This window comes from Varanus komodoensis, unplaced genomic scaffold (genome assembly GCF_004798865.1).
Source record: "Varanus komodoensis strain SLA01 unplaced genomic scaffold, ASM479886v1 scaffold93, whole genome shotgun sequence".
NCBI lineage: Eukaryota > Metazoa > Chordata > Lepidosauria > Squamata > Varanidae > Varanus > Varanus komodoensis.
The window spans coordinates 1,225,558-1,249,067 of NW_025336635.1; the positions used below are offsets into that span (position 1 = coordinate 1,225,558).

At 46.4% G+C, this 23,510-nt stretch overlaps 1 long non-coding RNA gene across 1 annotated transcript; it reads right to left on the minus strand.

Annotated features, from left to right (window-relative positions):
* Positions 1 to 406: 406 nt before the first annotated feature.
* LOC123017478 lies at positions 407 to 14,516 on the minus strand. Its single transcript, XR_006413611.1, has 4 exons — positions 14,243 to 14,516; positions 11,236 to 11,398; positions 9,101 to 9,265; positions 407 to 733 (listed from the first exon to the last, which is right to left on the minus strand). It is a non-coding gene; the product is annotated as an uncharacterized LOC123017478 (long non-coding RNA).
* Between the last annotated feature and the right edge of the window lie 8,994 nt (positions 14,517 to 23,510).

The window sequence follows — 23,510 nt, forward strand, 5'->3', positions numbered from 1 at the left end:
CAAAATTAAATCAGGAGCTTAGCAAGAGGAGGGTGCGTGCTTCCATGTTTATATGAGCATCTTTCAGCACTATTAGGCAGATGGGACTTTATAGCCAGGCAACAGCATGGTGTGTATATGAGCAAGCAGTTAAAAGGGACAATTAAACAGGAAATAAATGGTCACCCCCACCATTGCTGTCTGTGTGGAGCAGCAACATAACAACTCTGACCCAACAGAATAATTAGCCAAAGCCAGAGGCATGGCAAGAGGGTTTGCTGCCCAAAGGAATAACAAAAGTGCCACTTTTGCAGTAATAGGGTGGCCAGATGTAAAGGACAGTGGTTTGCATAGAATGTAATGTGCTAATGTGTGTATATACATGTGTGCATAAATGTGTGGATATAGAGAGATAGATCAGTAGATGCAAGTTTAGAAGAGATAGTTATAATTTAAGTAGCAGTACAGTATAGCTCACCATAGGATGGAAGACTGTAACCAGAAGACATGTGGGCCTTGCACCGTCTCCTGTCCAGGTGCTGTAGGTGGATGGACGACATCAAGGCCCAGCTCTTCCTTCTGGTAGTTCTTTATCTCGTGGTATCCATATACTGGACGTGGAATGGACAGTCCTTCAAATAGAAGACTGTCCTCTGTAAAAAGGTCACATGGCCACCCAATGACCTCTGTGGTGGCTGCATAAGTGTCATATTGATTTATTTAGCGTGGCTATTCTGCCTAGAGATGAGAAGGCCTGCAAGAAGAAACAGGAAAAGTCACTGGGAAAACAGAAAGACTAAAGGAGAGGGATGTTTTCATCCAAGATATTTTGAAAATTTTGGTGGGTTCCCAAATTTTCCCTTTTTTCCCCTGGTTCCTCCCCACAATCTTCACATCACTAGTTTTGCCACATGGCCTTAGAAGGTGCTCAGGGTGCCTCATGTTATTCTCTAAATATCAGTGTACACACACACACACACACTCACACCCCCTATTAAAAGCTACGAGGCAATAGAGCACCACAGAGCAGAAAAAATAATATTTAGCCAACCAAAAATAACAAGCTGCGTCACCCTCTAAATGCCTGCTGAAATAAAAATAAAAGTGGAACTGGTCCCTGGAAGGTGAGGATAAAGCTGGTCTGGTGGACTTCTGTGGGGGGGGGGGAGGTCCAAAGAGAGGGTGCTCCCGCTAGGAAGACCATCTTCCTCAACTGCACCAGCCAGACCTCGGGCAAGGGGCATGGCCTCCTCCGAGGATCTCGCATGCAAGGAGGCATGCAAGGGAGAAGATGTTCCGTTAAGCAGCCTGGGTCTAGGTCAGGGGTGGGAGCCATTTTTTCTACCAAAGGCCACATTCCTTCAGGGTTATCTGTTTTTTTTTTGGGGGGGGGCATACTGGCAACGGACAGGCTAAAGCCAGAAGTGGGTGGGGCTGTCCCATTTTCTCTTCCCCCCTTCTGTCACCCCCCTTTCTCCCACTGCCTTTCTTTCTAGCTGGCTGCCTGCAGAGGAAAAACTGCTTTTGCTAGCCGTCGGAACTGATCAGCAGCCTCTCCACACCCAGCATTGCTCCAGCTATTTCCCCTCCCCTTGTTCCCACCTTCCTCCCAGGTAGCTGAGCTGATCACTTGCAGGGGGCTTTTTCTCCCCCTACTCTGTCCACCCCTCTTTCCATTCTCTGTCCTTTCCCCGCTGTCTCTCCTCTCACCTCCTGGGCTCCTCCAGTGGAACAATTTAAGGCAAGGGCCGCATGAAACAAAGGGAAGAGCAACATACAGCCTTTGGGGAACAGGTTGCTCTCCTCATTCTGGGACTTCGCCTCCTCTGCCACCAAAATGTATCCAGCTTTCTAAAATCACAGCACTACTTTACTGTGCCTTATAACAAAGGATGCATCCATGCCCGGGCATTTTTCAGCTGTTGCCGCTTCCTAACCTGGTAGGACCTGCCCCCCCACCTGTAAGGATCCAAAAGGAAAAATTGGTGAACCTCCCAAAACCCTTGGCCCAGCAATGCACCTGATCCTTCAGGGAAATGGGACACAGGAAACCCATAACCATGCCAGAGTGATGGTTTATTCTTGATCATTGCTTTCTTCCCATAGCACAGAGGTAGAGAATGTGGCCTGCCAGCCTCTCCCCTCGCCCTCGCCCCCTCCCCCGCCATGTCCACTTTTTTCTGATCAGCTAAACAGTGCAGGGAGGAAAGAGTGGAGCGGGGAAGGAAGATATAAACCTTCCTGCCATATTGCTCAGCTCAGATTACAGCTCAGCAACAGTAAAGAGGAAGATCTCTGGGTTTCTTTGCTGCTGAGTGAGGAAGGGACCGAGGAGCACAGAAGCCAACCCTTTTCCCACTGCTCAGCCGCACAATGTAGTCAGGTGAAAGCCTGCAGGGAGGGGAGATTTAAATGGCACCTTCCCCACAACCTCCCTGCCCATCCTCAATGGCTTCCTGTGCTACTCAACTGGAGAAGTGTGTGGAGGGAGGGGCAGGGAAGGAAGAGAGAGAGCAAGGAGAGAGGAGCACAAGGGATGCCTGCTCGCCGCTCATTCTGATCACCCGCATGTTGGTTACCATCCCACCTGCTTTGGCCTGACCCTTCCTCTTGCTGCCATGCAGACTTCCAACATGTTCCCACATAGGCAATGGGCTGAAAAGGGCTCCACGCCCTGCCCCAGCATCTCTGATGCTGTTGTGAGCCCATCATAGAGGTGCTGCGAAATTTAGAAGAACCAGGAGTCCAGATGGGTTTGTCCACATGAAACTGGGGCGACCCAACAACCAGGGCTCACCCTTCACCCATGAGTGCGAATGAAGGCGAGCATGTGCGGTAAGGTTAGAGTGTTACAGCACTCCAGAAATGGGGCCAGTTTTTAAAGATAAATAAATAGAGGTTTATGGAATACAGGTTCCAGTGTGAAAGCTGCTCATACCGAGGAAGGTGCCTGGGAAGGGTGCAAGCAGAGGGAGAAATAAAGGGTGCATAACGTGTGGATCACTGATCAATGAGACCATTTGGAGAAGATGCGTGCTGCTTGCTCCTGTATAATTTGGGTCCCATACTGTCTCTTTATCACTATATAGGGACTCAAGGCTTTGGTGCTCACATACAGTATTGAACTGAATTCAAACATTCCCAACAGAAGCACTTCGACAACATGTACCAACTCAGTACCATTTGTCTTTGTTTTGGTTCTTTAGTTTTCCAGCAGTCTTTGACCTTTTATTAGACTAGGGCCCATATTTAATCCCAACCTTCTCCATCACATTCACATTTTATTTTGTGTATGGCTGACACACTCTTTTAAAATTGCTTCTCTCCATGTTCTCCTTATATATTCTCGTGTCCTCCATTTTTATATTTGATCCTCTCTTTCTTCCACCTTCTCTTAAAAAACAGCAAATGTGTCACACCAAAGAAAATATTGATTGTGCCTCTGCTGTGTCCCACCTTAGGGAAGCCACTTAAACTTTGTCGGAAAAAAAGAGGAAATGCATCCCCAAAAAAGGATTGGCAATTTACTGACTATAAGGCCTATTGAATGTTATTCCCCCAGTAGGTGCATTTCCAAACACATTTTTTGATTGGAGAACGTGTTACAAAAATGTGGAAGTATGAATTTGATTGAATTACTGAGTTTTAGTCAGCACAGTTGTTCAAAAGTGCAAAATTAGATACATTTGCATAAAATATAAACTAAAAGAATTTCTTTTTCCAGTTCTAAAATTGGTTAAGTAAGGTCAAGGTCCCTTTTTCTCATTCTTTCTCTTGGAACTGGCAGAATTCAAATAAAGGACTGTCTTCTGTAAGGTAGGACACACAAGCCACCCTCCCCTGTAGCCACTCTGCAGTTGACAACCAATGTGCTATATCAGACAAAACTGATCAAGAAGGGGTACAGGTTTGATTTTTCTTAGGTTTCCATATGAAGTCTACAATCCAAAACACATTTACTAGAGAGGAAGCTGGACTGAATTGACATATGCCTGAGTATACATGATCAGGATTGTTCTCTAAAGCCAAGAATATGGCTGCTCCCGGTGACTGACTTGCTCTTATTTCTTTCCTCCTTCCAAAAATAAACCCAACTGGCAGAAAAGAAGAGAGTTTGAACTAGAAGTCTGTAACTACAATATAGTGGTGTGGTAATAACTACAAAGCCATCCAAGGGTGTTGGTGTGTGTGAGATACTTATCCTAGTGTTAACAGAGTTTAGTATAACAAGATGTAGTGAGGCCTTATATAAGCCATTCTGGAAGGAATTAGATGAATTTCTGAAACATGTGCCTCTTCGTGTCTATCAGTGATTACAACTGTGTAGAACTCATCCACTGTGCATGCAAAAGCCACGCCTTCTCCGGCTATAGGTGTTGTATAGTAGGTAGCAGGAATGAGGTATAATTGAGGCACAAGAAAAGTGTAGTCAATCCACGTCAGCAATATTGGGCTAATGGACAAACAGCCTAACCTGCTCTAAGGCAGTTTTGTTCCTGGGGAAGTCTTGCATCTCTGAAATACAGGTATACCCCATCCTCAAGCCACAGCGCAAGCCAAGTGCAGCTTGTTCCCCTACTGCTATAATCAGTTGTGCTGTTTCACTGGGGGATTAGATGCATTCATACAAATTGTGTAATTACCGATGGTCATAAAGGCCATGGTCTCCAGCCCTTGCTGGCCTTCACTTTGGTTGAAAAGAATAACAGTGGAACTGTGCCAGTTTCCCCTTGTTAGCACAGGGATGCTCCAAGAGAAATCATCTACCTTTCCAAACATAGTTTGAGCACTTCAGAATCAAGTTAACTTACGGGCAGTTGTATTGCAGAGTATTTTTGTTTATTCAAAATCTATATGTACCACTGTATGACCTGAAACATTGTACCTCAATGCCAGGACCTAAGCAATGACCATATTTGGGGTTGGGAAGTGATTTTACAACAGGTAAGAGTAGTTTGGCCATTTTTATTTTATTTTGCTTTCCCGTTGATGTCTAGCTTGATCTGCTTGCTTAAGTCAGCTGGGTTTATTAAAAGTTATCCCTTGCCTGTGGACATCCTGATTTCCATTTCCTGAACACTACATTATCTGGATGAGATTAGTAATTGTGTATGTTTCTGTGATGATGCCATGTGCAGAAATTAGTACAAGGGGCATAAAACTCAGCATAATGAGAACCTCAGCTTTCCTAGCTACTAGTCCTTAGGGTTGTGAAGACACACTGCAAAGTTTGTGGGTGATGCCAGGTGAAATGTATATCCTAAGTGCTGCACAGATGAAAATATACTTGAGACATTCCTATTCCTGTACTGAAGCTTGCGTATCATCCCATTACTCATTGATGCATGTCAGCCTTTCCCAATCTGATGTCCTGCAGATGAACTGCAACTATTATGTTGACTGGATATGATGGGAGTTGTAGTCTATCACATCTGAAAAGCAGCAGGTCGAGGAAGGCTAATAGAATTTCTGGATGTTGTGTGTTCTATCCATTTGTGAGAGCCCATCTTCCACTGACTTAGAAACCAAAATAGTATTTGTTACTTTGGTTAAAAATGTATTAGGAAAAATGATTATCTGATAAGATACTATCAGAGTTTCAAAAATAAGATGAGATGAAATAAGGGTCCAAAAAGGTTTTTCATAGCATGGCAACTTCATTGCTTTTTGCACATGCTTTAGAGACAGGTGTATCCACCATCTCTCTGACACACCTGGTAAGTAACTTGAACCCTGAGGAATGATCACCCTAGCATTTTAAAAAGGCATCTCTCAAAGGACAAATTGGGACAGATATTTACCATGGTGGATAGCAATAAGATGACCACCAGCTCAGGGCAGCTGGTGTGTATAGAGATTTCAGGAGCTAAAGGTACCTCTGGGCAGGAATTCCAGGTGTCAGGAGCTGGGTCTTTGTGCCTTCTATAGCTCCTTGCCACACTGTGTGATTATGAGAAGCCAAACACATGAAGTGCCTTTCCTCCCATAGATTTATATGGAGTGGGTAATCTTTTGGGGCCATGGCACATTTGGCAGTTAGATTAACTGTACTGTGGACCCCCACAAATGGCTACCATGGGAGGCATGGCAAAAAAACAACCTGCCGAAAAATAGAGTACAAGGTAGAGGTGGGGTCTGAGCCTCAAGGCACGTTGAAACACAGTTTTCAACACCAAAAGAAATCTTTTTCACAGTGTTGTAGGTGCTGGTAAGAAGATGCGTTGATTTCTTTCTATGTGACAGCACCTGCAGGGGGAGCACTCGGGCACCCCTGGGCACCATGTTACCTTCTCCTGATGTATACAGAGCAGCTTATGCCACAAAATATGAAGTGCCTTGGCATAAATATGGTAGATTCTTCCATGCTAACCTTTTTGTATGAAATTGACATAGTTCACTCAGTTACTCTGAATGAAGCCAGTTCATGGTGCTCCCCAAACGTTTTACAGTTCTGTGCTTTCTTCATGATCGTTTCTAGTTTCAAATAAATGTAATGCAATCCTTCAACATGCAGATTAGTATTGCTGTATTATCTAGCTGGTTGTGTAGGGCTGTTCTGTGACCTGCAATTATTCATAAACAATAAACTTAGGTAGTGTTTCCATTCTTGGAAAGGAAAAAAAGCACAGAATGCATTGGACTTATTGTGCAGGGATTGGCAACTAAGAAAAAAAGAGGGGTGGAGGTATATACCCACAAATACTTTGACAATGGCTTATGTATGTATCATGTGAACAGATGCTGCAGGATGTTAGCAAAGAAAGTAGCTTGTATGCAGAACCAAAATTACAATTCTGCACCCATGGTGTTATGCATAGCGGTAAAGACTCCAATGTGGAAGCACCCTTACAATGGTGCAGGTGTTTGTGAATGAGAGCTTGTACAAGGCTGTCCATCTTCTGCCTCTGAATTACATCATTGTCTTAGGTAGGAGGGATATTACCAGAAAACTTAAGGAAGTGTCCAGACAAGGATTTTCTTGTGCAATTGCACAGCCTCATTTTACAGGAGGTCTTGAAGATGTCATCTTTAATTTGTATCCCTTTAATGTTTTCCCACCACTTCTTTCATCTTTTTTCTTACCAGAAAAAAATCTGATGAGAAAGAAACAATGGAATAGCTATATGATGCCTTTTGATTTTTAGCTCTAGGAAGCCTCTGTATAGGAACACCCTAAGAAAAAGGAAAGGGTAATGGGCTCTGTTTGGGGAACCTGTGAACTCTCACCTTGGTGCGAGTCACACCCCTCTGAGCCCATTAGCTTAGGAAAATCAGTTTTTATTGCATCATTGTCCTGCCACATTCATAGACGTGCAAGGGGGTCCAGATGACATTTTCCACTCATAACTTTCCCATGTTTTCCCACCACTTCCTCCATCTTTTTTTCCTCACCACAGAAAGCCATGGAGAAAAATAAGATGGTACAGCTGCACAATGCCTTCCAATTGTTACTGCCGGGAACCCCTGTCTGGAAGCACCCTAAGATACAGGATTTCAGGGCAAAGTTAAGGGCCATTGTTTTCCTCAGAAATGATTACACCAATTACTGTTTTGCCCTCCCTTGTTATTTGCATGCTTGAAAATTTTGAGCTCATAAGGGCAAGTCAAGCCATGCTGTAGATCACAGCGAGCATTCACCTGTGAATATTTAAAATATTTAAATAGCATAGCTTGGTGTGGATGTGACTTGCTGAAAGTTTTGTCCTTGGCTGATGTTCTGAATAAGATGACCTTTCAGCCCTTTTAGGGTTTTGGCTCAAATATGAGGGAAACTGGTGAATGGACAGGTATGCGTAACCTGCAAGAGGAATGTAAACTTGAGAAGGTGGACAGTGGTTCAGAAAAAAGATGCTGTGAACTATTTCTCCACTTTTAAGGTACATGCAATCAAGTTTGCACCTTTTTAATAAAGTGCTTGCCTTCATACTAAGAAACAAAACAAATAAACAAAACCAGAAGTAAAGCACTGAGATGGACAGGAGCTGAAGTTAGGAGGAGTTGGCACAACTTACTCCTACTAAAACTCCCAGTAATTTTCCAGAATTACCAGCATCTGATTAATGGTAGAAAGTTGGACATAAGGATAACGATGGCAAACCCTTTTTCAGCCGGAGGGCTGAAATTATTTCAGAGGAACTCTTGGTGTCCACATTCCTGTGATGGGCAGGGCTGAAGGCAAAACGAATGCAAGAAATGTGGAGGGGAGGCGTGTCTGGCAAAGTTCTCATTGCCAGACAGAGAGACCAGGAGAAGGGGCATCGCCAGGAGAAGGGGTGGGACTACCTGAGAAACCTTCGAAGGCACGATTCGGTCCCCAGTCCTGGGGTTTCCCATCCCTGCTGTAAAGCAGTTGAGGTGTTTGATCGTACATGCTTGCCAAGAGCCACATTGATCTCAAAAGAGATCAGCCATCTGGTAGGGTTAAGCAGGACCGTGATGCAGCGCTCTGAAAAGTCAGGCCAGAACGAGGAATTCACTTGGCCTACACAGCAGTTGGTGCCTTTCTTGGAACAATTCTTGGTCCAGTACCAGTGCTGCACAAGAGCTTGCTTTGTTTTCCAAGAACCCTGGGCTTCGAATGGGATGGAGGGCTCCTGGCACCACTAAACCGACGGCCCCGTGCAGCACACCTACCTGTTCTCTGCAGTAAGAAAAAAGATGGAAGAAGTGATGGAAAAACACAGGAGGGTCGTGAGAGGAAGGTGGCGACATTCTCAAATATAAAATTCTGAAAATGAGGCAGGGCAATGGCCTAATGCAAGCCTTGTCCAGGAGCATCGTGGCCCAGCAAAGGGGCCATGAGACGGATGCCTCTGGGTATGCCAGTCCCAGGCCAGGCACCTTTTCTGGCATGGACCTGAACCGGTGGGATGTGCCAGATTCTTTTCCAGGGACTGAATTGAACCCCAGTCCCAAAAGCAGTCTGAAACGGCGATTGTTGCGAGGGCTGACAATACTTACAACCCACCTTGCTGAAGGGCCTTAACTCAGTCCTCCAAAGCAGAAGCATTGACATTACAAGGCATTGCGCACCGTTGAAGCAAGCTCAACACAGCACAAAAAGTGCTGCATCTGCTGTTTGTAGACACAGGGAACATAAATTATGATAGGTTATTCGTACCAGTGGAGAGAGGTCTGAGTTTGGATACGTGAATCCTCAAAATTCATCATAGTCTTCCTTACTTCATAGCTTAGAGGATGGTTTAAAGAATGTAAATCTGACATTCCCAAGCTTTCGTGAGCTTCAGCTTGAAGTAAATAGCTGTAATAAGGGCTTCTGTGTGCTCTGTGCCAAAACAAATCATTGTAATTTTCAGTTCAGAATAAATTTAAATGATTATAGATTAATCTACAGTGTAAGCAGCCTAATTCCCACCTGCTTGTGTCCTTATTTTCTATTTGCATGCATTTCCAATAGATCAGTACACAGCCTTAACTTAGTTACTTTGTCATGAGCTGTTCTGACAATGTGTTACTTTTTAAGAAGTAATGTCGTAAAATAGTGAGCAAACTTACAGGTTCTTCAAAACTCTTTGTTAGCCTATAACTCGACAGACTTCCATAACCAGACCATGGCTTCAACATCAGCTACCTTTATCCCTCCTTCCCTTCTCTCTCTCTCTCCCTTTCTGTTTTTTCTTTTGACTTCATGAAAAGTTCTGCTGTGGATTTTGGAGTTTTCTTATGGCCATTGACAACTACCAATGCTTTTTGAATTACATTACTTGAAATAGATCTGTTTGTGCTGCCATTCAGTTCAATAGGACAAGCGCAGGCAATGTTGTTGGTGGATTGTTGGCATCTGAGACATGATGCTAGAAAAATACTTCAAATGCCAGCATCAAATATTTAAACACCTTGAAAAACAAGCACCTGGATTTTTTCTTAGTCAAACTTTAATCAATATTTTCTCCTGTTTTGGGAAACCATCCTCTTTCATCTGCTTGAAACAGAGAAACAGTTGGAGCAGGGAGAAGATTTTTGGCAAAATATAGCCTAGTTCAGATGCTTACCTGGACCAAAAATTCGCACTCCTAATACAACATGTAATGTAGCTGCCCCATTCAGAGAGTTTTATTTGCAGTTTCTCCCTGCTTTTTCTGAAAAGGAAGAGCTGTACAGTTTGGGCTATTTTACAGTCAGACATGTCTGAACTATGCTATTCAGATCTTTTAACCATACATTTCATTTTAAGTGTTTTTTTTCTCCTGAAAACCTGGAAATTATCATTACTTTCTTGCTAATAGCATAGGGTTAATTTACTGGCTGTACAAAATTGAATAAACCATTTTAGATGAAATGTGTCCCCTCTCTGAAGCAATTGTTTGCAACATCATACTCAGACATTACAATAAAAGCCAACTGTACTGTATCTTCATCCTATTTTTAAAACTAACTTAGAGAAACTATTAGGTAGAGGCCTATGAGCAAAATTACTACTGCTATTATGACTCATACTAGACATAACGCAACCACACATTTTGTGCATTATGAAGAATTTCCCCAGCCTACGTAAATGTAGATATCACATTCCCAAATGAGATTGCAAAATATTACTGTCCCAACATCACATTCCTTCAACATTTTGCTTCCTTCCTGGCATGGAGTTCCCCTTTTATCACATCCTTACTTTAGAAGAGTGACTGGTGCTCTGGAATTCCTGTTCCTTTCAGACAGTGCATCCCATCCTTGGTCAAGGCCAGGAGTCCAGTGCACAGAGATGCAAAATGTCCTTTACATCTCCTTTCTGATGGGGCTTTTACTCCCTTCTCTTCATATCTTTCTATGGACAAAATGAGGAGAACCTTCCCCTCCGGTAATGTTATTCATAGGTTCAAAATATTCTTGCTAATGCCTTCTTGCTGATGCATTGTGCCCTTTGTATTAATGATGGTGGAGTCAGTCATTCAGGAGTGTGTTGGTTTTACGCTAGTTATGGTTTCCATATCAAGGATTCTGAGAAGTATACTTTAGTCAGGCTGCTGACAATCCCTACCTACCCCCTACATTACTACAGTTCCCAGCATTCCCCACTGAAAAACATTGGCTATTAAACCAGCTTAAGTCCATCATATAGATGCGACCTTTTGTGTGACATCTGCTTCTCTGTGTTGGTACTGGCCTTTGGGCAAGCCAAGAAGGCAGTGTACATCCCAACTTCATGTCTACCTGAAGTGGTCATTACAGGTAATTCTGCCCCAGATATATTTCTACAAGGCACACTCGGTCACTTCATTTCTGCTTCTTGCTTTTTACCTTTGTGGGTGCTTCCAGACAAACCTTTTAATGGGCAATTTTCCTGCTTCATACATAGAATTGTTGTGGGGGGGGGGGTGTTCCAGATGCCATCATCAACTCCTTGTCATCCTCTTGTATTTTCCCACTGTTTCCCTCATATCCTTTATTACTACAGAAGTACCTGTTAATGAAGAAACAGGTATAAGCCCACAATGTATTTTATTTGTTAATGCTAGGACCCATCCATTGGGAAGTAGCTTGTGTATGTGTGTGCATCACACTCAGCACTCCCATCAGTGTGGACACCCACAGTTCTACTGCCCAAGCATTCACCTGGCACCACCAGAAGAGTTTAGATTTGACTGATACCTGAATGAGCTGCAGGCTCAACTGCCCACGTGCCATGAAGCACACAAACAGACGATGAACACATGAAGCTGTCCAGAGCACTGAATCAAACAATTTGCCCACCTTAAGCCAGTATTGCCTATTCTGACAGGCCCCAGTTCTGGTTCCAAGGTACAGAGGCCAATGTTAACTGTATGCCCTACAACCCTTTATCACTAGAGATACCAGAGACTAAAACGGGGACGTAATGTGTGTATATAAAATGGGATCCACTAGTAAGTGATTGGCCCTTCCTAGTTCTGAAGTCTCGATGAAACGTGCATGTTCAGATCGCAAAAGAATACTGATCAAATGAAAACTAGCAAGTGCATAAAGTAACAACTCCTTGAGATATAGCGAATGACCCCCCACACACTCTTTGAGCAGTTCAATTGTGTTTTCATTGACAATGAAAACACAATTGTTTTCATTGTCAATGAAAACAATGAAACAGCATACACTACCCTAGTCTTACATATGGAAGAAGAATTCACGGTTTAAAAAACACCAGTTCCCCCCATTGCGAGCAGGAAGAAGTTAAAAGATTGCATGGCATCTGTCTGTATATATTCATTCTCCTTGTGTAATTCTGTCACCTCAGGTTCACTAGACTCTTGCCACATTTTTGAGCTTCTCTATGAAAATATGGGAGCGCAAACTTGCCTTTCAAATACAAAACAGGAATACAAAGGATGTTAAGTGGAACATGCTGGTACACTCTTTCTACAGTAGGGAAACTAAGGAATTGTGTGTGTGTTTGGCTGGTGCTGTAGTCCCACTAAGGGACAAACTGAAAGGAAGAGTCATGAGATGTTACACTTCACAAAACCAGGAACACTGTGGTATGGGATGACTTGCTACCGGCCCTGATCCTAATCCCATGCAGGGTCTAGTACTGCACTGGTACCATGGTGTAGTGAAAATCCCACAGCTTGTTTGTGTGTTGAAACTCAGCTACAATGCAAATAATCTATGCTGTGGTACAAGTTGTATGGAACACGGGTGTACAACTTATGTTCAATGCACCTGCAAGATATATACTGAATAAATCCCAAAAGTTGCTTTCATCCAAGGATGTTTAGTGAGTGCACAGCTAAACTAGGATTTGAACCCAGATCCAGACCCAACTTGGTGTCTCCACACTAGCCCTCAAGAACCCTATTTGCATTCCTTTCTGTTAACATGGAGCCCAAACCCTCCCATTTGAGAAAGAAGAAAAGTCTTTAAAGGTAGTCTCAAGCACAAAAAGGCAAAAAGGATTGAATTAACCAGGAAATATTTCCTTTAAAAATAGTTGGAGTGTGTGTGTGGGGGGGGGGGGAGCGTAGGATGCATCTCTGTGCATTGAAGCAGCCTGCTGAGTTCCCCACATAGGAGCCCCTTCTGACTGCAAAATCAGGCATGTAGGAAGTAGCAAGTAGGAGCTTGGTGGGCCCTTCATGCCACAGTAGGTCTTATAGTCTCTGCCACTCCAGTTTCCTACAACTGCCATGTAGAAAGATGAGGGATTGGTTTGGAGAAGTGCATGGCTTGCCATGAAGTTAAAGTACTCTTCAGTAAGCACATTTGAGACCACTGTTTTATTTTAATCACTTATACTCCATTTAAGATACACATCCTTCCAAGAGGGTTTATAAGTAACAGCAACATGTATTGGTTAAATCTCAATAAGTGTTACCGGTAGATAAAGTAATTAGGAATCTTAGCAAAGGGTCTTTTCCACCTGTCACCCTCTGCTGGAATCCTCCCTCTACCCATGTATGTGCCCCAGTAAAACACAGGTAACACCCAGCAGTGTTGTGACTCACAACTGCACTGTGACCTGACCTCATCCCAGTGGTGCTCAGGACTGGCTCCAGAGCAAGGTATGCTTGGGCAAAGTGAGAGCTCCATCCCAGCAGGGACCACAGTCCAACAATTCTGTGGAGCATCCAGAAAGATGAGGCAGCGTAAACGCCATAATGTGTCATGTGAGAAAGAAACACTTCATCCTCTCGCATAACATTCCAATTCAGGGTCAGCCATTGACACTGATTGGTAGAAGATTCAGGATAGTTATTTTTTAAAGCATTTTTTAAAATTTAGCACAGAACATTGAATTGATTATGGGAGTTGTTGCCAGCAGATGTGATGATGGCCACAGGCATAGGTAGCCTTTGGAGGGGATTAGACATATCTGTGGAGGAAGGCAGATCTATTCACAACTTTTAGTCTCCATGTTCTGAGACAATGTGACTTTGAATCACAGTTGCTCAGAAGTAGGCAGCACAGCAGGATCACTCGCTTCATGCCCTACTTGTGGCCTTCCCTGAGGCTTCCAGTTAGCCACTGTCAGAAACAGGGTACCGGACGTGATAGTCTCTTGGCTTGATTCTGCAGAGGTCTTTGTGAAATAATTTTTGGCATGCACATCTTTCATCTTCTGGGCTAAGGAGGCTCAGATAGTGTGCCCTTTTTGAGTTCCCTTAAACTCCTAGAGCTGGCAGTGGTGACATTATTACCGTGCTTTAAGCTTTTTTCTTTTCTTTTCCACAGTTGTCAGTAAAAGCAGCAGGAGTGTAAAGGGGGAGAACAGTGCAGCACGGAGGAGCTGGGCAAGGGGCAGAGAAATATAAAATGGCTGCCACCGGGCACTTACGCATCAGCTGGTGCGAAAATTCTGGCTGGGCTTCATGGGAAGGAAAGCAGGAGAAAGTCAGAGAGAGAATAAAGGAGAACTGTAACAAAGAGGGAGAAGGTTAAAGTGGGATCCTTCTCAGTGCCTGGGGTTAAAAATGCCACTCGGGTTTTGAAGGCTGCAGACCATGGCTGTCCGCACCCCCTGGCAGAACAGAGAAAACGGACCCGGAAATTCTGTTGCACACCGGTCGTAGGGACAAAGCAAATAAGCTGGAAAGATTGGCGCTGCTTGGCTGAGGCTGTGTTCAAAGATAATAGGCAATAGGCGATCGCTCTGACTCGATGTGGGGTTAGTTACTCCAGGTTAGCCTGGGGTATCTCTACTCAGAGGCAAGAAGGCTCCCGTGAATCTGAGCAGAGTCGGGTGGGGTGGGAGGAGAGAGTTAACCACTGCTGTTGGATCATGGCCCAGAGCTCCGTGTTTTTTTTCTTTTTTTCCCATCGTCCCTCTCTGCTGTCTCCCGCCCTCCCTCCTCTCTCTCTCTCTCTTTCTCTCTCTCTCTCTCTCTCTATCTTCCCCCCTTCGCTGGCACTGAGCATTCACTCACTCTTTCAGCAAAGCACCCCACCTCCCTCCTAGCTACCCTCTGCCATTATGCCCCACTCCCTCTGTTGTCTCTTTCCCCACCATGCAGCAAGCCTCGGGCAGGAGCTGCCCCTGCTTGGCACAGCCTGGCAGCGCTCCCGGCCTGTCGGCCCTCTCGCCCTCTGTGCCAACCAACCCCCTCCATTTTCTTTCTCCCTCGCTTCCTAACCTGCACTCTCTCGCTTTTGTGCCCCCGACCCAGGGCATCTTCCCGCTTGAACCCTGAAGATCGCGCGTCCCTGAAGATGAACCTGTCCCGAGCAGGGTGAGGCGTCATGCTAAAGGCTTTTCTTTCTGTTTTTCCTGCCAGTTTTGCAAAAGTTTTGTTTCAGGCTAGCAGCAGTGCTGTGGGCTGAGATCTAAGGGCATCCCTGGAGCTGGATAATGGAGCTGAGATAAAGAAGGGCTTTCATTTGGGACTGAGAGGAGACCAGGATGGGATAATGGCAGAGTTCCATCTGGGGAAGGGGGGTGTTCCCAAGACAAGAAGGCGAAAGAGCCGGAGCTGGAGTTCCATTGGTTATCTACGCTGTGGTGGAGCCCAGGTAGAAGTAGGTGGCAGGTGGGCAGAGTTGCTCTGCCTTCTCTCTCATTAGCCCAAGTGGAAAAGAGAGAGACAATAGATGAGCCCAAATCAGTAGACCATGTTATGCAGACACCGTGTACGTAATGGCGGATGAGCAGTCAGAGTGGATCCTGTCTCCTGCCTCTTCCCTTAATCCAGGCGTGTCAAGGCGTCTTTTGCCTTAGCCTTGCTGGTGCCTAGAGACCCCCAGAGCTGTGGCCTGCTTCTCTGTTGCCCCCCTAGTGTGCCCCCTGGCATGTGGCTTCTGGTCCCACACCCTTTGGGGATCTCTCAGCCCTCCTGGATTCATATCAGCAGATACAAGGATGCAGAACTGAAGCCTCCTTTCACTATGCCTAAAATTCTGGGGCTGCTGCCCCTCCACCCCAAAGGTTAGGCTAGGCTCCCCCCAGGCTCATTGTAAGATTCTTTGGCCGCAGCGCAGTTGTGTAACAGGACTGAAGGCCTTTCAGGAATTCCCCCATCAGCCTCTGGGTGGAAGATCGCCGCAGAATGAGGGAAGGAGCGGGGGCGCCTGTAGCCCGGTGTTCCCAGGGAATCTGATCTAGCTTGGCTGTCGGGCTCCGGAGCAAAACGCGACAGTGGCGTGTAGGGAGGACACAGACCTTCAGCGCTTATCCAGACCCTTCCATCCATGTTCCTGTACTTCGTTCTCTGCTTCTTGGTGTGTCTGCATCTTAGTCTCAGTCTCTCTCTCTTTCATTCTCTCTCTCTCTCTCTCTCTCTCTCTCTGTGTGCATGCATTTTTTGTTTTTTGTTTGTTTTAAACCAGCATGGGGGCAAAAGAACAAGGGTTATTTGAAGGGGAAAAGTAGGGTTGGAACAATGTGTGTGAGAGGAGAACAGAAAGAATTACACTTGAGGCACACTGCTTAAGTTAAGTGGGGAAGACTAAAAGAGGGCTGTGGGGGAAACTGCAGTGGGTCAGCGCTTGGGAAGGGAAGGGAAGGGAAGGGAAGGAGGGAGACTTGCAGCATTGATGAAAGCTGTATGCGCAGCACTAAGAAGGGGGCTGGCGGGTGCCATGGGCGATGGATCGGCACAGGGAGGGTGGATTGGCACAATGCCAAGGCCTAGGCGGCCGTTGCTAGGAAACCCAGGTTCCCTTGGCAGCCAGACCGCCGTTTCACTTTCATTAAAGGGTGAGGAAGACGGAGACGGAGAAAAAATGGGGAGGGGGACCAGGTCAGGAGGAGCTATGAGAAGGGGTGGTGGCAGAGCTGGGTCAAACAGGACAGGTGTGAAGCACCAGAGCTGGGCTGGGAGGTCCACTGGAGGGCGTGGAGTGATTCCCGCCCCCCACTCGCCACAAATGGCATGGGAGCAAAATCCCCCCCCCCCCCAGCATCAGTTTTCATGAGGAGGGGAATGCCATGTTTCACGTCTTCAATTCACAGAAAGGTGGAACTGCAAGAAGAAGCTGGAAAGAGCTGTCTGTGTGGTATTGGAGGGCGGGGGTCGTCTGTGAAAGGGGGAAAGCACTCGCAGGACCTTCATTTTCAGGATGCACTTTCAGGGGAAGCACGCAAGGGCCCATGTCCATCCCTAAGTGTTTTATAAGGGCCTCCATAAGAAAGCTGCGGCACTTGGCTCCCCCGTGGCCTCCCAGTTTGCTTAACATCGCCCCTGCTGGGGCTGTAAGGTGTGGGGCCCAAAGCCTGGGCTCCTTTTCTTGCCCACATCCAAACAGGGCACTCTTGGAAGCCTTTGCCTCAGTCGGCACCCCTCTGATGTAGTTAGCAAGCATAGTTTTACTTGGATTGAGCTGTTGTGGGAGACGGGCAGTTTTCGGGTTGGGGGACGCCCCTGCGCATCTCATTTGGTATGGGGACAGGCATGGAGTGGTCTGGACTCCAATCAGAAATAGCTCTGTTTGAGAAGTGGTGGGTTGTGTGTGGGGGGAGCCATGCCGGGGTCTGGCACTGAGGAATAGGTCTGGGGGCGCTCTGGTCAGCAGGCGGGCACTCCAGCAGTGGCCGGCAGTTGTGGGACTGGAGGAGATTTGCTGGAATAAATGTTGGCGCTTTAGGCACTGGAAGAAAGGAAAGGAAGACAGCGAGGAGGGTGGGGAGGAGGGCTTCTTGGGGCTGGCACGTAAAGGGCTGGCACCGAAAGTGGCAGGTAATGCAGCAGGGCGAGTCGTCATTGCCCCCGCCCCTGGCATTCTGAGGCCAGGTTGGCCAACAGAGAAGCACTTGCAGGCAGGTGGGGGGGCGGAAAGCTGGCTGCCTGGCACTCAGGGGGCCAGCCTGCTGGCAGGCAAGTTGGCATAGCGTACCGCAATACAGCGTGATGTGAATTCATTAGAGGCCAGAGTGAGAAAGCGAGACGGGGAAGGAAGGGAAGTGGCGCGGGGGGGAAGGGAGACGGGCACTGACCCAAAGGCCAGACAATGGCAGCAGGTAACCATGGTGATGCGCCCGGCTGTGCCAGCCTATAGCGGCTGGAGTGGGGAGAGAGTTATCCAGACAACCCCTGGGGAATCGCCTGCCCACAGCGGTGTGGGGTGCGGGGGGCGGGGGTCACTCTTCTTCATTCTTTCCTCCCGCCTGTTATTCATCAACGCGAAGCCGATGCCAACACGCCTCCCTCCTTGTCTGCCCCCTTCACTCCCATGGTCCATTCCTGCCTCCTTGGCGAACGCTCCATCCTTGTCACACCGCTGGCGAACCGTTCCCTTCCTGGCTGGGTGGCTGCCTGGCTCATCCATATTCTTACTGCCCACTCTCTTCATGGCGCCCCTTTTCTTTCCAGCCAGCCTCAGCCCGGCAACCATCTCCTCTGCAGCCCCAGACCCTCCTGTGTCGGTGGTGGCGCCCGAGGGGGGGCAGGGAGGTGGCACTGTGCCCAGATCGCAGTATTCCTTTCCGCCTGCACGTCCCTATCTTTCTTCCCCATTGTCTGTCCCCGTCTTTTGCTTCTCTCCTCTCTCATTCTCCCTCCACACTCCCCCTGCCTTGTCCGCCACACCGGCTGCCTGCTTCTCCCACCTCACCGCGTTTGACCCGCTCCGTCATTTTCCTCTCCCTTCTCGCACAGAGTGTCTTGGCACAAGATGCCCAACTATGAGACGTTCTGTAGCTCATTCTTCTCTGCCCCCCCATTCCAGCACAGTGACTCAGGGCTTGAAGCCCTGCTGCCTTTTCTGTAGGTTCACCATCCTAACGTGGTTCTCCATTAAGCATCCCCCTGATTAAAAGTGTAAGTTGTGAGAAAGGAAACAAAAGATACGCCTGGGATCTGTTTTCTTCCCTTCCTGTCTCTTGCTTTTGTGGACCCACCTCCTCCTCAGGTTCTCTTCATCCCTTTCTGTATTTCTGTGACTGGCTTTTCATCCCCTTTCCTCCTGCAGCAACAGTGGCTTGTGGCAGAAGGAAAGGACTTCTGCTATTAGGTTCTGGGGCTGCCCTTGGTGGAAGTAGTTTTCACTGCACTGGGGAAGCAAGGGCAGTGCCGAAAGTAGGGGATGCAGGTTTCACTGCAAGAGGCGAAGTTGGCTGTGCATGCAGACGTCATGAAAGCAACTTAAATCCTGTAACACCCATGTGGCACTTCAGTGCTGATATAGCCTCTTCCACATGTCTTCCTCTGCAGGAGTTGTTCCAAAAGCAGCCCCAAGGAAGAAATCCTTACCTTAGAATGCAACCCAGATCATAGCATACAAAAGCTTCCCCCCCCCAGCCAAAATTACTTGAAATTTGTTGGGTTTGTTTGGGGAAGACAGCTACATAAGTGTTCATGTAGGGAGCAGCTGGTGGCAACCTAATGATCTCTGGAACTACCCTGAGAATTCTTCTCCAAAATCTGTAAAATTTGTTCAGATTTCCTTAAACAACATCAGGAGTAGCTCCTGGAGAAGAACTTATTTTACACTTCAGGCTGAAATTCCTGTGCAATTCAGAAGGGGCATCCATACTTCAGGGCATATATCCTGTAATACTCTTGAGGTATAAGCTGTCCTCAGACTGTGGCATTCTCATAGGAAAAATGCCCAGTTTGCATCAAAAAAATTTCCAAAGCTGTATACTCTTGTGCAGGAGACCTGCTTTCTCTCAGAGTTTGCCAAATGGAGCCTACTTAAGCCACAGGAGACAGATGTACACATCTCTTGGACGTGTCCCATCCTCTTCAGAGAGGCTGGTTGGATCCAGGACCAGTTCATGAGCAACTCATGTTTGGGTATGTCTCAGGACAGAGACATACCCAAACAAAACCTCTCCAGTATCAGTTTGTAGATGGACCTGCAGAACTCTTGATGCTAAAAAGCTTATAATGAGCACTCATAGTCCCTATAGAATTGCATGGCTCCTCTCCCTTTTCTCCTCCAAGCTAGTTGGAGGATAATACTTCTGATCTCATGCAATAGTGCCTCTCTCTCTCTCTCTCTCACACACACACACACACATACACACACCCATGTGCACATGTCCATACACAGGGAAAAGAGTCACAAGCGCCTAGTGAATGTCTGAAATGCAAGTTCAGATTATGCTACCGAGCTCTTCATGTGTCCTTAGGCCAGTCCCTTGCCAAACCTAACCTATCCCACAATGTTGTCCTGAAGATAAGATAGGATGACCCCAGATAAGGAAAGAGTGTGGAATGCAAAAGAACTAAATACATAGAAAGAATCAAGGGATCAGGAGGTGCTAGTTTCCAGACGGTATTCCTTTGCTTCTTATTTTGTACAGAATTAAGCCCTATAAAAGGGCATATCGATTTACCTCTCCCAGGTACTTAGCCTTATGCCCACCCTCTCTGTGGATTCAAAGCAGCTCTACAAATACACAATCCCAAAGTCTCCAAATCCTCTAAATTCGGTTTTGTTTTATTTAGTTTCTACTGTCTCTTTTTTGTTGGTAGGCTGAAAACCAGAACACCCATTACTAAACCCTATGAAAGAGAAATGGGAGAAGACACCCTCTAGAGGTAAGATTGTTCAATGACTAGTCTTTTCCCACAGCTTGAATATTCATTTCCAAAATACTTTGCACATTTAAAAAGAGAAGGAGCTCAGTGGTTCTGATTTTGTTAGTCTTCACACTAATTTTCTTGCTAAATTGTTCATTTTACAGATGAGGAACTGCTGGGAGAGTATTACTCCCCTCCCACTGCCATTAGTTGTCTGGATTCGGAACTGTTTGAATTTATTTGCCCAGCTGGTCCATTTTGCCAGAAGGAAGTTTCCCCCCTCCTTCACTTAATCCTGACCCTGTTTGCAGTTCTCTCCCTTTAATTCCTCTAACAGAACTGCCTCAGATATTGCAAACCATGTCCTGTAAAGAAATACGTGTGCATTATGCTTCCGCTCCTCATGCCCTCAAGTTGGGTCCACACTGGGATAACAGACATGCTCCCAAGGGAAGCTACGTGCTCTTTCTCTCATTGGAATAATGTTGCTTCTTTCTGCTTGAGAAAAAATAAACATCAGAACTTTTCTTGTCTGATGGTGGGGAGCTTCCATCACTGAGACCTCCTTGCTTGATAATCCATTTACAAAATCCAAAACAGGTGACGTAGTTGTCGAGGCCTTACATTTCCACTGAAGAGCTCCAAGGCTGCCTGGAAGTTCTTAAGAGCCTCCTCTAAGAAGCCATCAGCATATACAGTTTCCTTCTAGTCTCCCATTCCTTCGAGATGCTTAGTGGGGAGGTGCAGCAGCTGAACGGTGCGTGCTGCTGAGGTTCATGAAAGCTTATGTAAGAAGTGCGTTCGTCTCTAAGATGGCTCGAGACCCTTTGTGGCTTGTGCTGTGACAGAAGAGCATGGCTGCCGTCTGGAATTAACGCCAACAGGATCTCTAGGTTCAACACTTTTCTTGCTCGTCACTTGGAGCGAGAGAAGCTTCGATTTATTTCATGGGGCTTGCACAAGCGACCATCTTCACAGATCGAGCCCCATTTTAATTCAGAGTTGGTACCCATATTTTGAGCCCCAGTATCCAAATGCCTCCTTTTGTTATAGGCCTGCCTCTTCCGCGGCATCACAGGCATTGTCGGTGCTAACATGAACGCACCACAGGGCTTGGTTAGGAGGATGGTTCTTCGTTTCTGCAAATCTGGGTTGAGTTACTTTCGTATTTGAGTTGATTCATGGTTTCCTTTTACACCCTGCAGTGAGTCAAAACTTCTTTTTTAATGTTAATTTGTTCTGGAGAAGGGGGAAAAAAAAAACCAGGGTGAGGCTTCTGCTTGCAATTCCCTGACAGAAAAATTGTGCTTGAGGCAAGCTGGGGTAAACAGCAGTATTCCTGAGATCTATAAAGTGGCAGGGGGCTTCTGGGGACCCACCTCATGCGAAGCACATTTCTGTGCAGCGTTTGTTTCTCTGTTTCACTGTGTTTGGTGCCTTTCAAAAAGCCCACCAGCCGGACATGGTGGCCAAAACCACCTGACACTGTTGCCACCCTCTTGCCAATGATGGGTCTTCACTCAAACACTGTCCTTGAACCTAGAGGTCCCATTTATTATAAGTTTCAGTGTGGTGGTAAAATGCTGGACCAGCCAAAGACAAAGTTTATGTTTGGAGATGCTCTTAGCTACCCTCCCTCCCTGAACCTGATCCAACAGGTAAAAATCCCCACTGGCTTGTGTCATTCCCTTTCCTCCCTGCGACAAGGACTGAGGGACCTGACTGGAGCATAGATAAAGGTGTATGTGGGGAGAGCAGTTAGCTGAAAGTGAATGGTGTATGCCGCTCTTCCGTGTCATCCCTATGATCCAAACTATATCACCTCCCAGTCCTCGCTTTGAAGGTGCTTCCAGGTGGAGCGTTCTTCTTCAAATCAAAAGGCATCCTGCACCTACAAGGAAAAAAGAGAGAAGAAGCAAAGGGAAAATATGGGAGCAGAAGAGGGTGATGACCAGACACCACACCAATAAAATTCTGTGTGTGAAGCAGGCAGTTGTGGATAAAAACATTGCTTGGAAGCACACAGAGTCAGAGCACAAGGAAGTGATGCTGAAGTGTTAACCCACTCCTCTTGTAGGTGAAGGAATGTAGATCAGTAATAGAGGGCATGCTTGGCATGCAGCATTTCCCAGGTGTCTCCCGGTAGGGCTAAGCCTGAAACCCTGCAGAGCCTCTGCCAGTCAGTGCAGGCACAACTGGTTGTGACAGTGCAGCCCCTGTCAGGCAGCCTCCCGCATTACCATGCTGGCTCACCAGTGAAGATTGCCATTTTTTCTAAAGGACTTCCATCACAGAACTTCCTGCAAGAGGAGGTCCAGTTTTAATGTGGGGTCTGCTCAGCAAGGCAGAACCTATCTGACCATGTAGTGCTGCTCTCAGGCCATACATATACTCACATGTGTTTATGTGTACATGTGCATGCATGTTTACGCACACATAAACACATGTGCATCTACTTCATGCAGTCATCCTAGCAAATCCAGTAACAAGATATTTGTACCTTAACCGCTTGCAGCAGCAGGACAGGGAGAAATGTGATCTGCGTGGGGTTCTCTGGAGAAGGAAGTGCAGACCTCTGGGGTCTGGATAGTCACAGGGCAGGGTGTGTGGTAAAGGCTCGGGGGAGGGGGTGCATACCCCCATGGGAAAAGGGACACCACTGAATTTTCTAAATCAGGCACAAAAACAGCTGCTAAACAATAACGAATTTGGAATTAAACTGAACCTCATCATTTTGCATGTCAGCCAACAAACACCTTAACGACAGGGAGCATTCACGTGCCTTGTCATTATCCAGTGATGCTTTGCTTTCACCCTTGCACCGAATACAGTTGCACTGGCACAGAGAAGGAGTTTGCACCTGAACACCTTTCCATCAACTTCCCGAGTGGAGAGTGGAACCCTACAAACTGTACTTTGCATGGGAATTTCAAGGGTGAGCGTTGTTTCTGCGCAGTAGTGACGGTTCTTTGCATCTCATATTGATATTTTGGACACTAGTGGCCTGTATAAGAGCACATGCTGCCACAGGTGTCCAAGCTATTTGTGTAAGAGTGCCTCAGGAGCCGCAAATAAAAGTTGCTCAGCAAGACTTTGACTATCGCTTCGCCTTTCAGTGGTACATTTATGTTTAAAACCTGAAGA